The sequence below is a fragment of the Anneissia japonica genome, unplaced genomic scaffold (assembly GCF_011630105.1).
Source record: "Anneissia japonica isolate Jap-2015-1 unplaced genomic scaffold, ASM1163010v1 scaffold3220_len204154_cov177, whole genome shotgun sequence".
Taxonomy (NCBI): domain Eukaryota; kingdom Metazoa; phylum Echinodermata; class Crinoidea; order Comatulida; family Comatulidae; genus Anneissia; species Anneissia japonica.
Window position 1 is genome coordinate 6,729 of NW_022724029.1, and position 13,561 is coordinate 20,289.

Below are 13,561 nucleotides of genomic sequence, written 5' to 3' on the forward strand. Positions count from 1 at the left end.
GCATATCATAAATCTAAATAAAAACACCCTGCATAGATGTATATCAAGCAGATATATTATGATCAGTTACAAAAACCGATGATATTGTAGTGCTGCTTATTAAAGACTGTCAACACAAAACAGAATAATATAAAACCCTTAAAAATCAAAATAATTGAATAGCTCATTTGAAATGATCAAAAACAGATGGAAATAAAACTAATATTTTCACTGATTTACATTCTTCAAAACATCTTTAAATTTTACCAGACAATGAGTCATGCAAAATAATACAGCAAAGTATACACTCACTGTCAGTTAAGTTAGAGTGATTATTTTTTTTTCTCATTACAATTTTTAATTGTAAAATTGTAAGTTAAAAAACTGTGTCCAAAGTACTCGTAATTATTGACTCTGAGCATTTTTAAGCCTTTACAATATATCTTTCAGAGTGTAGGGGGGGGGGGAGGCACAAACCCGTCAAAAATTACTCACCCTCCCCCCCCCCATTCGCCCCTCCAGAAGTCACGGTCAAGTAGTTAAAAAGCACATAAAATCACCTTATTTTGCAAATTAGCACCCCTCAACTAATCATCAAGCCCCTCCCCCAATTCACCTTTGCCTCCCCAATCAGCACCCCCATTTCAAGACTTCTAGATACGGCATAGATTAGTACTAAGGGGAATGCTATAACACTTGCCATTCCAGGCCATGTATACTCAAATAAAAAGATTCATTAATATGCTTTTTTATATATTCAAAGACCATGCTGTACATAAAATGTGCCTAGTTATAGAAATATTATTACAATACGTAGTGCATTAATTTTCAGAGTCTGGACTACCAATGCCTAAGATTAAAAATTTTGGCCTAGCTCGAGGCATCTGGCCCTTTCGTAAACCTGCCGTGTCAACCCTAAGCCGCCGTGTCCAAAATTATGTAGTTTCTACGCATGCGCTAGAATTTTGCGTCGTAAACGCGATCGAGATTGTGAAAAGTGTACCGATCAAACACTAATTTTGGAGTCTCAATGAATGTAGTTTTTTAAAAGTGTTAATATCACCTGGCGGGGTGCTGGCAGCCAAAAGATCAGATACCGTTTTATCGGTCTAGCTAGGCCTATGCTATGCCCTAGCAAGAACTGCATGTTCCCTGTAGTATTAGCTAAAATAGGCCTAGGCTAGGCCCACTAAGGCTACTGCTATATTAGTAGTATTAGTGGGCCTATAGTCGTGCGTGGTCGCAATTTCTTCAGAAGTTATTCATTATACCTTTTAAACTTAAAGTTTCTTGTATGATGTATAATATCACGGCAATATCGATTTTCGCAAATTTTATATAACTCTATAAAGTTCGTCAAAATCGAAAAACATTGGCTCCGACGATTACGTTCATCTTCACAAACCCGGTCGCGTTTACGACGACACAACATTTTAGTGCATGCGTAGAAACTACATAACTTTGGGCACGGTGGTTCAGAGTTGGCACGGCGGTTTTACGAAAGTGGAAAATGCTACGCCAAGCTTACAAGTTAAAGTGATCGATATACCACTAAACTCAATGCTCCTTTTGAGTGGGAAGTCAGGTATGCATATTTATATATCAGTGCACCTAACTTACTTAAAAATAGCTCCTCTATAATTTCTACCTTAACTTTATGGGGAAAAAATAATGCTTCCCATCCTAATAGGTAAATACTAGGCCTACTTTAAATTTCAACCTACCAAAACATAAAACACGCCTCGATGACATCGGATACAATTTGAAATCATAATAAGTGTATCTAAGCATTATCTATATATTAATTATGCTAATCGCCACCGCGTAACTTCACCTAACTCCTATGAAACTGATGGCAAGTATGTGCTCAAATCTCATACATTAGGGCTTCTATATGTCACGACCACATTCCGCTACTTTTCGAAGCTGGATATTGGATAACAACGAAAAAAAAAAAAAAAAAAAAAAAACAGCCAAAAACCACCGAAAATCAGTACCTGTTTTGCCATGTTTCGCAAGTTGCCTACATCTATGTAAATACAATTAATCACATCTATTTTGTACTGCGATGCTTAGGTCTAAAAATGATCGAAGCACTCTATGTTTTGCAGCTTCATTACGTCACCGCGCACTGCTTCTCACACGTCAACAAATGAGTGACAAGCATATTCCCGTACCTCTTCAGAGTACCTATTGCATTAAATAGGCCTACTGGATATTATTGTAGTTTTATGGCTCAAAACATCAGCAATAAATGGCATGTTTTAGAAGTCGATCAGGTAAAAATATAGAAACACCTGGGCACAAGCCATGATATAACCTCGGTCTAACCATACCCGCTAGCCCTACACAGGCCGAGACACCGGCATATGGTCTTGCCTAGGCGCGGCCTAGCCCAGCCTATATATGATGTCAAGCCAGCTCCACAAATCAATATACCTTGAATTTACATAAACACGTCGGGACAATGTTTATATACGGGTTCTTTTGAATGTCAGTAGTTCGGATACATAGCCTTACATGCATCCACCTTGATTCAAGAGAAACACTTCTCTCATGCCCAGCTAGGCTAGGCCTAGTAACTGTATATTGCTGTACATTCACTTACAAGAGGGTAACCCAACACAACTGGGAAAGATCCAGTAGGGGAGAGGGATGTCACAGGGAAGGACTCCCGCCCCGTTTTGCTACTAATTTCTTTTTATAATTTCGATGCAATATATGTGCTTTTCACTTATTGAATTACTGTATTCTGAAATCCACCCTTGATCACACTGCACAATAATTCCTTACAAGCACAGTATTCAGCAAAGACACTCGAAACATTAAATACATTAAAGACGTCCTTTAGAAAAATAATGACACGGTGACCATAACATCCACAACGATTGCCTCCTGAACTTCCCAATTCAGCAATGAACATCATCGCTACCTTTTCCCACTCATTCAACACCGTGCGGAACACGGGTATATGCTAGTACCGATAAAAATTCTTGACGTAATGATTACAAGAACTATCCTTATTTTTTTTTTTTTAGTATTTTGAGCGGGTTTTTTTTAACTTTTTTTAAAAAGTATTTTGAGCGGGGTCGTGAAACGTATGAGAAACAACACCAATTTTAAAGAAAAAAAATAATACCTTTCTATATTGTTTGGGCGGTACCCTGTTTATTGAATAAGCTGTTTTATATCATTCAACTGTGTAAAATGTCATTGACCAAGCGAAAACCCATTGGAAGAACACAGTGTCCAATCACGTACAAGATCATAATCGTATTGATTATGATTGGTTGGTAAAGAACCACAATTCCATGTTTGATCCGTTATAAGATCATATTATACCGTGGAGTAAAGTCTTAGGTCTACGTACTCGCGGTGTGATGTGCTTCACTCGGATTTACACTAGCTATCGATTGTTTTCTTACACAGGATCTCTGGGTATTGGTAAGAAAAATTTATATCATTTATGAAGCTTATATCTGTATAATTGTCATGTCAGCATGATATGAAATATAAAGAGATAAACTGTAAACCATCTTGCCGTAATGCTTGAATATATACATTGTAAACCGTAATAAGGCAGATGAGGAATATTGAAGTAATAAATCGCTCCAACTGGGGTTCGAACTCGGGTGTCCACAGGACCATCACCGGAACCAAACAAAGACTATTATGTTAACCAATTTATATAATTATGGCTAAAACTTCGAACGGAGCATTGCCCCTGTAACTCGGTCGCCAAGAGGTGAAACTGTAACAGAGGCAATGGTTGGTGTGGGCCCCCGGGTATGAGCGCCAGGCGCGAGAAAGATTGCACCAAAGGGGCAACCATTTTTCTTGGGGGAATTGTCAATCTAGATGGGCCAATTATTAGGGTACCCATGCCATTATTGATGGCTCATGATAGTAATTATTATTTTTGAAAAAAAAAATGAAAAAATGCTACCTGCGAATTTTATGGGCCCCCTTTTAAGCTTAGTCCCCGGGAACTTTCCCTCTGCCACCTATCGGTGAGACTACCCTGGACCCTCAAAATGGTTAACACCATAAATCATTCCTCTTTTGTGATATAGATCCCCTATTGCTACTCTCTCCTACCCCAATTATCTTTCACTCGTTATCACCGTCTTTTTATCGTTACAAAATATATCTCTGCTTATTCCCAGCGTACCGCAATGGCGCTGACTTCGTAAGAGAAGAAAATCTTAATTATCGCTTCATAAAAATATTATTGTGTTACTTTAACTAGGTACACAAGCACATTTCGACAAAAATCTTCAAGTTTATAGATTGCAACAAAGCTTATACAAAAAGCAACCCCTTAAGTTTAAACGATTATATACTTACATTGCATCCTGTAAAATCGATTACACAAAACATAGCAGTCTGAACGGGTTCCGGCCCGTTGCCACCCGGCCTTTTGCCACCCGGCCTGTTGCCACCCGGCCTTTTGCCACCCTAGGCCCGTTGGCACCCGGCCTTTAGCCACCCGGACTTTTGCAACACTAGACCCGTTGCCACCCAGGCCTTTTGCCACCCGGCCTTTAGCCACCGGCCTTTAGCCAACGGCAATTTAGCCACCCGGCCTTTTGCCACCCTAGGCCCGTTGCCACCCAGGCCTTTTGCCACCCGGCCTTTTGCCACCCAGGCCTTTTGCCACCCAGCCTATTGCCACCCGGCCCGTTGCCACCCTAGGCCCATTGCCACCCAGGCCCGTTGCCACCCGGCCTTTGGCCACATTTGGGAATGTCGAATATTTATATTATTTTGGTTGGTGTTTTTACACAGATTTGTACTAGTAGGCCTACTGTAGCAGAAATTTTCTTGATTAAATTTACTTTCCAGTTTAATATTTAATTAGTAGTTTACTGTATTTTATTTCAAACAATCGTCCATGCGCCTTCTTACAACTGCTTCTTACAACAACTGGAGACAATTGCAGAAATAAACATTGTTATAAATCCGTATAAAGAGAGAAGTACTGCAGTGTCTAGTTTATTTTTTATTTTATATTTAAGTATATTCTTATTCTAAAATAAAAAGAAATAGCTTGTGCTTTTACAATTGAAAAACTACACATTTATGATAATAGTTATTTATATAGTATAACCACAAGTCTATATTATGTGTGTATAATTAACTTTATGGAATTTATTTTGTATTTCTCTCTTTAAGCGGACAATTTATTACAAGCATATATATTTGCTCATGAGAAATAACCATCAAGAATAAACTTTGGATAAAGCCCTTCTCGTTAGCTGTAAACTACAAAGGATATTGCTCTCAGTAACATTAACGATCTGAGAAAACTAATCCTCCTAATTGTTTATACCGTGACTAGGGCTATTGTTAAGATTATAGGGTCTTCAAGCCTAATTTGCGTGGCCTTCAATTGGTCAGTTGGACATTTCCCCCACCCATGTTTTTTCTATTGGTATACCAATATGATTATACATTTGGCTTAATATCTTAAAAACAACAAATTGTGAGGTACCGTATATATGTATGGGCATAGGCCTATTTCTTATAGCGGTAGCAGCATTAACATATTAACATATTCAACATGTTAATAATAATAATAATAATAATAATAATAATAGCTTATCATCGCTATTTTTTTTTATCATTGTCACTATATTTATGTTCATTATTATTTCCACACTCAAAGGCAAGTCAATTAAATCAAATACAAAAAAAAAAAATGTTCAATTTATAACACTACAAGAATTTTAATTCATGATCTGCCTTCACAAAAAATGTAAAAAAAAAACATACACACTAACTAAAAACAGTACATACATTATATATATATATATATATATATATATATATACATACATATGTACGTCTGAATACATACAAATAAAGACAGAATGCTAATCACACGTGTGCCTTTAATGAATTGTCGTTGTTTACAATCTGCAAATCAATCCATTTATTATTCAGCACACATAGTTTGGCAAAAATGTCGAGAATAAAATTTCTGCGAATACAATGCATAGGCCTACTACACAACTATGGATGGCAACGGGCCGGATGGCAACGGGCCTACGGTGTCAACGAAGAGACAAGTTTTTATATTGTACAGAGGGTCTTAATTCAATAAATTTCAATAAACACCACTTGAATTTACTGGCTTCCTTTATTTCTATCTCTTCAAAACTCTTGTTCATATCTTCAATAAGCCGTAAATACTGCAATTAGCAACAATAAAATCAAGTAACTTTAAGAATACTAAAATGCTATTCTTTTTCACTAGCCCATTCATGCGTGACGAATGACCTTCACAATGACCTCACTAGGCAACAGGTACCATGCGAGGAATCCCAAGATTAAACGTTCATCAATGTAAATTTCTTATTTTAATTAAACTAATAATATTTCAGCTATCATAACCAACAATGCTTACTGGTAAATCATTAAATTTAGATTAATACTGTGCAGGGTTACATCCATGAAATTAAAATGAAAATGCAAAAATCATGACGAAAGATGATGTTAAAGTTCAGAATTGTCTCGAGTTCTAGGCTATGCTTCAGATTATGCTCACAGGCTACCGCGTGAGCTTAATGGCGCCTACAACATTAACCCAAGTTCCTATGGCTTCCAGATGGGGAATACTCACATTACCATCATACTGCTTTTATTGATCTGCAGGTACTAACAGCACTACCTTGTTAATTGGTCTCAGCAATTCTGACCTTTCTTTGCCACGAAATAGTTTAACATTTCTCACTACCTCGTCCGAGGTATAATTTCAGTTACCCGTGCCAGGTTCCATTGGTTTCTACTGTACTCTCCATCTTGATTGAAGTTACCTGGTGGAGGAGGTACACATGGCTTCATGGTCAATATAGGGCCGCTGTCAATGCATCATCGATGTTACAAAGAGGTCTACTGTTCACAATTCCTTCATCTTCGGTCATAAACGTGACCAACATCTCATCATTTAACTGAGCCTTGTGAGTTATCATCAAGCCACCATGGATGCTTCTCATTGTCCTGATCATCCTCTCCTAAACACCTCCGTGATGGATTCCAGCTGGGACATTCCACATCCAGTCACAATTAAAGTCTAGTAGTTTTGACTATTTCGTCAGAATTCATTTCTTTCATTGCTTCTTTTAATTCTCTACTTGCACCGATGAAGTTTGACCCTCTATCTGACCTCATCAATCTCACTGCACCTTCTTGAAACTAACCTTCTAAATGCATTTATAAATGAGTCAGAGTTAGTGAATGCGCTACTTCGATGTGCACACTACGGGACACTAAGTAAGTAAAGAGGACTCCATATCTTCATTCTTCCTTTCTGCCATTCTTCACAAACAAAGTCCCTAATAAGTCGACTCCACAGTTGGTAAATTGAGGTGATAGTCTATCTGGCAGAAGGTCGGTTATTCTTTGGACCTCTGCCTTTCGTCGCAATCTTCTACACATCACACAATCGTAGATGTATCTGGAAACTGCTGATGCACTGCCAACAACCCAATATCCAGCTGACCTGATGGTATTTAAAGATGGCACTGTATTGATGGTGATTCTGATTGTGGTAGTGTCTAACTATTAGTCTATTAATTTCACTCTTTGTAGGCAATATGATAGGGTGTTTAATATCCTCGGTTAGAGTAGCGTTTCTTAGGCGTTCTCCTACTCTTACAACGCCATAGTTATCTGCAAATGGGTCAATCTTCTTTAACTTCTTTAGTTGTTGATAATTGTTATGTTGAACTACTCTGATCATGAGTTTTTCGGCTCATTCTACATCACTCATATTCAGCTCTCCACTTCGTTTCCAGCCACGACATTTGTACGTGACAAAAAAAATACATCGGGCAAGCACCTGTTTGGCGTGACTCCATTTGGAGTGTTGTTTCAGCATATTTGGAATCAATATCACTTGTGTATGCGTTGCATGCGTTGCACACACTTTCACTTCGACATCATCTTCACTTTCAGGTACTACTGAACTTGATTCAATGGAGTATGTTAGCTGATTTAAATACGCTGGTCCGTGCCACCAGAGCGTGCAGTCGTTCAACTCTTCAGCTGATTTTCATCTAGATGGAATGTCTGCTGGGTTTTTGTCTATTGGTATGTAATGCCATTGTTTTGGGTCGCTGTTGTTTCTGATAGTTTGTACTCGGTTGGCGACAAAGGTGTGAAACCGTCTGCTCTCAGTTCTTATGTACCCAAAGACAACCTGGCTGTCACTCCAAAAATGTTCGGTGATATCATTCTCATACAAACCCTTTAACTCTCTTCGTATTAACACGGCCATCTTTGATGAAAGCGTCGCAGCTACCAGCTCTAATCCAGGCATAGTTGTTGCTTTTAACGGTGGAATTCTGCACTTGCTGATCAATAATGAATCTTTAACGTTTGCATGATTATAAACTAGCCTCAAATATAAACACTGTCTATGACCTTGTTCGCTGGCATTAGACCGTGGGTTGAGGCTCCAAAATCGGCTTAGTTTACGAATTCTGTGACCCACCGATCCGCGCTACTTGGCATTCGCACAAAAATGTCAGTACTATTTTATTGAAACATAATATAATTGTCGGCAATCGTAAATTTGGGGAAACTGTAACCAAAAATCGGAATTTATCTTCGAAAAAATAATGTCGTTCACGAAAGCAGTACCCAATCACAGCACACTTACCATACCTGTTAAGCATTGATGAGACGCTATTAGCCAATCACAAACGTTCTTGTAAACTCGGTAACTAATGTAAACATTGTCGCGAGGAAAGTGACAATGTGTAGAAATTTGGACGAAAGTTCTCCAGTTTTAGTGAATATTTCAATATGATATAAGTATACCAGCCTTTAAATAATATACATTGGTAATAGTTGTAAGATTTTAGAGGTAGTAAATTGCATTTCTCGTCTTCTGTCGACTGTCACACCGTAGTTTTTTAAACCAAAGTCGACCATGCTGTACTGAATGTGTATTGTATTACTTATCTAGGCCTACATATGCATAGTATAGTAGGAAGGGCAAGAAGTAATGTTCATCGACTTTGAATGAGACAGGAAATTCCTGTAAATATATGATATATTTTGATTCTATTTGGAATCGCTTTTTTTTTTCTATAATTAAAAAAATGTACATTTTAAAAGAAAACTGAGGCTGAATTACTTCAAAAAATAAGAACATATTGAGGCTGATGTAAAATTTCAAATGTTTTTATTTGCATGCAATGTAAATAAATAACATTAATCAGTATGTCTTGCCATGCCTGTTGATTTTTGTTTAACTGCTTGAAGACCTTGATAACATGGACTGAATTAATGAATAAAAGTAAAGCAATTGATCATTCCAATAAGGTGAAACAAATAAATTGTTAATATACCTCAGTTCAGCCAGTTGCATCCCATCAGCACTTTCATTATCTCTCTGATCACTCACTGGGTATATACATATAACTACACAACAGTAAACATAAGGTTGAAAGAAGTTTATGACAAAAATCTGAACTTTTATATGAATATTATTGAAACACTGTAGCACATCATATACCTACACGGAACTGCTTTAAACATAGCTGAATATAGAGTTCAATCCAATCTACTTACAAACATGTGTTAAATATTACAATTATATAATATTATCAATGTAGCCAACCAGCATAAACAATTTAAAAAAAAAACTAGAAATAATGAAAGTTTTGCTGTATTCATTATCATTTATCAGCAAGTACTGTTCTGTTATTTCTTCTTTTCATATTGCATTGTAAAATACAATACAATGCAATTCAAAAAGTCAATGCAAATTTTTATAAAGAAAATAAATGTGTTGTTGATAAATGTTCATACAAAGAAAAACCTTAATAATATCTGGTAATATTTCTCAACACAATGTATGGTATGATGTTATATCAAATAGATAACAACATTCATACAAACAGTATACAGTTCCAATCTGATAGGACTACAGTACTTTCAATTGATTCATGTTTCTATCCATGGCCTATAATATGTCCTGAATTGCCACCCGATCCTTATCCCTCATGTAGTGACAAGGCTTCATCCTGATTTGCAATAGTAGCCTCAAGTAATTCCACCACTCAATGTTTCACATCTTACTAATTTCTCAATGGTTTTTGCTCTATTAAAAGTACTTAATATAATTATTGTCTTTTTACAAAAAAAAAATACATGGGAGAACATGACTTCGATCAGGAAGCACTTCTTTATTTCTTGATTTCAGGTGATGCAGAATGAGCATTTGCTTTGGCTGCTGTGGTTCATCAGCTTCCATTCACTTGATTCTGTGGTGTGTGAAAATTATTAATTAAACAAACTAATTCAAAGAGCTTATCAATGCTCACTGTGATGGTTTTAATGATCAAATATGTATTTAAATTGTTTTTTTTAATCAAAAGTTGTTTTCCAAAAAAAAAAAAAAAAAAAAAGAAAAGAAAAATAAATAGTATCAGTATAATACAATATTAAATGCAGGTGGTGATGTTTAATTGGACATCAAAGTGTTGATAAATATTTTTTGCTTAAGTCAGTTTTTATACCTATTAATTAATATATGTTTTGTTATGTTGTGTCTAAGGATTCCTATGTAGATAAAGAATACTGTACTATTAATTTAATAATTTTGTTACATTCTTTTCATGAAGACATTAAAATCAAATTAAGCCTGAATTACTTAGTCTAAGCACAGTCACTGAAGGGCACATCCCCCACCCCCCAAAAAACTGAATTGATTCAATTTGTGTAGTAATTGTTCTTGGTAGACAGTAGTAAATAGTTGCTATATAATTGTGGATGGCTATTCTTGATTTGTCTTCATGGTCAGTTGTTTATGCTGGGTCGATTCATTGCTAACATTATTGTCTCAATATGCTTATTACAATATAACATCATCGTATTTGATTCACAATACTCTGTGGTTATTTTGCTGTCGATAGTACCCCAGTTTGAGGAAAAGACAGGGCTTCTTGTCTGTGTGTGTGGTGTGATAGACAGACGCTTAGTGCTTCTCAATTAAGTAAAACATACCATACCATTTTTAACGTTATATGTAACCACACACGTACCTTTAAACAGATTCGGTGCAATTTTGGCTACTACTACTTGCACCACCATCCCTGAGATCCCCTTCGTTATATAATATAATGTAGGCATCAGCTTCGACGGAAACTTAATAGGCCTTACTGAGGACTCGTATTTGTTGTTTTCCACAGAGTTGCACATCCTTAAATTTCTTTAAGCTGTTTACGCTTAATGACACAACCATACTCTAGGTTCTTACAACATGTATCACAAAAATATGCCTGAAACCGGCTCAGATTTATAATTTGAAGAACTTCTGTAAACGGCATAGAAGGTAGTTTGTGATTGGCTGAGGGCCTTGCAGCTAAGCCAAACATCATTGTTAGTCGTCTTCTGATTGGCTATAGTTACGTAGCAACTTTTGATATAAATTCTAATTTTTGGTTACAGTTTCCCCAAATTCACGATTGCCGACAATCAAATTATGTTACAATTTAATAGTATTGACATTTTTGTGCAAAAGCCAGGTAGCCCGGATTGGTGGGTTACAGAATTGAACGTTTTCGATCCTCAACCCACGGTCTACATCACTAAAGTAATGGATTTCCACAGACGCAATAGTTATCGGCTGCTTTGCTGCTGGCTTGTAGCACCTGTCTATTTTTACGTTTCCTAAAAACACAAGTTCCTTTCTCCATTCGTTCCATTCCCTCAATGTAAGCTCATCAACTTAATCATCACAATCTGCACCGTTTGTGCATGTTCTTTGCAGAATGCGTTTGTCTATGACAACAAAGGGTCCGAGAAACCCTAGTGGGTCAAAGACAGAGCTTATTGTAGAAAGCATGCCTCGCCGAGTTGCTGGGCGTTCGTGCACACATGCTTCAAATTCAAATTGATCACTATTAGCATTCCACAGAACACCAAGGGTTCTTTCAGTGGGAAGGCTGCTGAGATCTAACATCAAGGCGTTACAATTTATCGAAACTGACTCAGGAGGTAATGCTGCACTCACTTTCGGACTGAGGACAGGAATGTATGTATCTTAAATCCTCCTTTCTTCAGTGTCATTACAGTTTGTTCAATTAGTTCTGTGGCATCGTCTGGGGTTGCCAGATATGTTAACCCATCATCGAACTAAAATCCGTCATTAACAAACATAGTAACCTTGTCGTCTCCTTCCTCAAATAATTTTGAACTTTCTTTCAATGCATAATTTGCACATGCCGGTGACGAACCTGCGCCAAATACATGCACCGTCATTTGGTACACTTTAGGTTTTTTGCTTAAATCACCATTTTACCACCAGAGGAATCGGAGGAAGTCACGATGATTTGGTTTGACACGCACTTGGTAATACATTCCCTTTATGTCTCCCCCTACCGCTACAGACACTTCACGAAATCTCATCAACACTCAAACTAGGTTATTGGTTAAGTTGGGCCCTTTAGAAAAACATAGTTCAAGGAGACTCCATCACATCTTGCTGCACAATCTAATACAACTCTTACTTTTACCTGGCTTGCGAGGACGCCTCACATTGAGATGGGGCAGATACCGTGTTAACGACACTTTATTTTCTGGCACAATTTCTGCTTGCTGTTCACTAATAAGTTTTTCCATAAAGGCAGTATACCTCTCTCTGCTAGCGCAGGGTCCCTTTGAAATTTGCACTTCAATTGTTGCAGTCTTTTTTCAGCTACCCATCTGTTGATTGGTAGTTTGGGTTCTTGCATCTTAAAAGGTAGTGGTAATTGAATATGGCAATTTACAACTTCTAATCCATCATTTATTGTTTTTATTAATTTCTTGTCTTCGATGAATAGTGCCGATTCTTGAGCATTAACTTCCAAAAAATCGCTTTCCAACATTGCAATCAAATCGTTTGTGTTTGTTCTACAAGATCTTTTTGATATCTTGTCTCCCTCTGATCGTGTTGCCAAACGTATTAGCCCAAGACTGTTTTTACTGCATAAGGGTAGCAGTCAGTCCTTCCAGGAATAACATCTCGAGGTGTTAATACCTTGGGGCATGTTGCACCTATTAAGAAGCCCACTGCCATATCCATCATAGGACTTAGTTTATTTTCAATGTGCTTAAAGTGAGGCCACTTCTTTGCTTTGTCAACAGTGGAAATTTATAGATTCTCTTGTGTACCTTGTTTTCAACTTTACTACTTCTAATTGGTTGAAGCCTCTGTGCAGTGTTATATCCATGAAATAACAATGAAAATGCAAAAATCATGACGAAAGATTATGTTAAGTTTCAGAACTGTCTTAAGTTCTAGGCTATATGCTTCAAGTTATGCTCACTAGGCTACCGCGTGAGCTCAACGGCGCCTACAACATTAAGCCTGATTAAGATATGATTATCAGTATAAAAAAAGAAAATAAACTCCTTTAACTTCTACTCCTATAAACTATAATTCTACAAGCAAACATTAATTATTACCGGTTTCGGGCGTCTATGCCTCTGTATCAGTATGGTATTATTCAATGGCAAATTCTGACGGTCAGCCTTCAACAATAACTTCAGACTGCTTCGAAGCGATTAGAGGGCGCACATTACT

At 37.1% G+C, this 13,561-nt stretch overlaps 1 protein-coding gene across 2 annotated transcripts in view; it reads left to right on the top strand.

The window, feature by feature from the left end:
- Positions 1-3,327: 3,327 nt before the first annotated feature.
- The window catches only part of LOC117112473, a 75,498-nt gene continuing 65,264 nt past the window's right edge, over positions 3,328-13,561 (top strand). For both annotated transcript variants that reach the window (XM_033255559.1, XM_033255560.1), the window contains exon 1: positions 3,328-3,423. The gene's annotated coding sequence lies outside the window, so the exon portion shown is untranslated. The remainder of the gene's footprint in view (positions 3,424-13,561) is intronic.